This window comes from Sinohyriopsis cumingii, chromosome 10, assembly GCF_028554795.1.
Source record: "Sinohyriopsis cumingii isolate HCF-2022 chromosome 10, ASM2855479v2, whole genome shotgun sequence".
Classification (NCBI taxonomy): Eukaryota; Metazoa; Mollusca; class Bivalvia; order Unionida; family Unionidae; genus Sinohyriopsis; species Sinohyriopsis cumingii.
Genome location: NC_142970.1, coordinates 117,406,310 through 117,409,064, shown reverse-complemented (window position 1 = coordinate 117,409,064; position 2,755 = coordinate 117,406,310).

The window sequence follows — 2,755 nt, the reverse complement described above, 5'->3', positions numbered from 1 at the left end:
TGTGTTTTATAGTGTTTCTGTCCCATTTAATTTGTTTCCATAGTGGATTGATATTTGTGTGAGCAACAGGACATTCAGGATCGTAGTAAAGATGGCTTAAATAGTGTTCTTTGTCAGAATTTTCAAACGATTCAGAATGTATGAATGATTTCAGATTTGTTTATTTTACTACTCCCAGTGCTGATTCAACAATGGCTACTTTACATACGAAGTTGGTATTAGACATTTTAAATTGAACATTTTCTATAAATTCTATCTCAGTTTTCATCAAATTCACGTAAAATTTATTACTTCTTCCATTTGTGCTGTAAATATAAACTTCTATAAATTTTTGTTCATTATTAATCAGATGCGTAATTTACACAATATTAGCAGTATAGAATGATGAACAGGTAAACCACTAACTTTCTCGTTCCTGGAGTGACTGACTTTACACAATATCAGCCGTATAGAATGATGAACAGGCAAACCACTAACGTTCTCATAGCTGGACTGACGGACTTTACACAACATCAGCTGTATAGAATGATGAACAGGCAAACCACTAACATTCTCATTGCTGGACTGACTGTCTTTACACAACATCAGCTGTATAGAATGATGAACAGGTAAACCACTAATGTTCTCATTGCTGGAGTGACTGACTTTACACAATATCAGCCGTATAGAATGATGAACAGGCAAACCACTAACGTTCTCATAGCTGGACTGACGGACTTTACACAACATCAGCTGTATAGAATGATGAACAGGTAAACCACTAACTTTCTCATTGCTGGACTGACTGACTTTACACAATGTCAGCCATATAGAATGATGAACAGGCAAACCACTAACGTTCTCATTGCTGGACTGACTGACTTTACACAATGTCAGCCATATAGAATGATGAACAGGTAAACCACTAATGTTCTCATTGCTGGACTGACTGACTTTACACAATGTCAGCCATATAGAATGATGAACAGGCAAACCACTAACGTTCTCATTGCTGGACTGACTGACTTTACACAATGTCAGCCATATAGAATGATGAACAGGTAAACCACTAACGTTCTCATTGCTGGACTGACTGACTTTACACAATGTCAGCCATATAGAATGATGAACAGGCAAACCACTAATGTTCTCATTGCTGGACTGACTGACTTTACACAATATCAGCCATATAGAATGATGAACAGGTAAACTACTAACGTTCTCATAGCTGGCTGACTGACTTTACACAATATCAGCCATATAGAATGATGAACAGCTAAACCACTAACGTTCTCATTGCTGGACTGACTGACTTGACACAATATCAGCCATATAGAATGATGAACAGCTAAACCACTAATGTTCTCATTGCTGGACTGACTGACTTTACACAATGTCAGCCATATAGAATTATGAACAGGTAAACTACTAACGTTCTCATTGCTGGACTGACTGACTTTACACAATGTCAGCCATATAGAATGATGAACAGGTAAACCACTAACGTTCTCATAGCTGGCTGACTGACTTTACACAATATCAGCCATATAGAATGATGAACAGGTAAACCACTAACGTTCTCATAGCTGGACTGACTGACTTTACACAATATCAGCCATATAGAATGATGAACAGGCAAACCACTAACGTTCTCATTGCTGGACTGACTGACTTTACACAATATCAGCCATATAGAATGATGAACAGGCAAACCACTAACGTTCTCATTGCTGGACTGACTGACTTTACACAATATCAGCCATATAGAATGATGAACAGGTAAACCACTAACGTTCTCATAGCTGGACTGACTGACTTTACACAATATCAGCCATATAGAATGATGAACAGGCAAACCACTAACGTTCTCATAGCTGGACTGACTGACTTTACACAATATCAGCCATATAGAATGATGAACAGGCAAACCACTAACGTTCTCATTGCTGGACTGACTGACTTTACACAATATCAGCCATATAGAATGATGAACAGGTAAACCACTAACGTTCTCATTGCTGGACTGACTGACTTTACACAATATCAGCCATATAGAATGATGGACAGCTAAACCACTAATGTTCTCATTGCTGGACTGACTGACTAAACACAATATCAGCCATATAGAATGATGGACAACTAAACCACTAATGTTCTCATTGCTGGACTGACTGACTAAACACAATATCAGCCATATAGAATGATGGACAGGTAAACCACTAATGTTCTCATTGCTGGACTGACTGACTAAACACAATATCAGCCATATAGAATGATGGACAGGTAAACCACTAATGTTCTCATTGCTGGACTGACTGACTAAACACAATATCAGCCATATAGAATGATGGACAGGTAAACCACTAATGTTCTCATTGCTGGACTGACTGACTAAACACAATATCAGCCATATAGAATGATGGACAGGTAAACCACTAATGTTCTCATTGCTGGACTGACTGACTAAACACAATGTCAGCCATATAGAATGATGAACAGGTAAACCACTAATGTTCTCATAGCTGGACTGACTGACTTTATACAATATCAGCCATATAGAATGATGAACAGGTAAACCATTAACGTTCTCATAGCTGGACTGACTGACTTTATACAATATCAGCCATATAGAATGATGAACAGGTAAACCACTAACGTTCTCATTGCTGGACTGACTGACTTGACACAATATCAGCCATATAGAATGATGAACAGGTAAACCACTAACGTTCTCATAGCTGGACTGACTGTCTTTACACAACATCAACTGTATAGA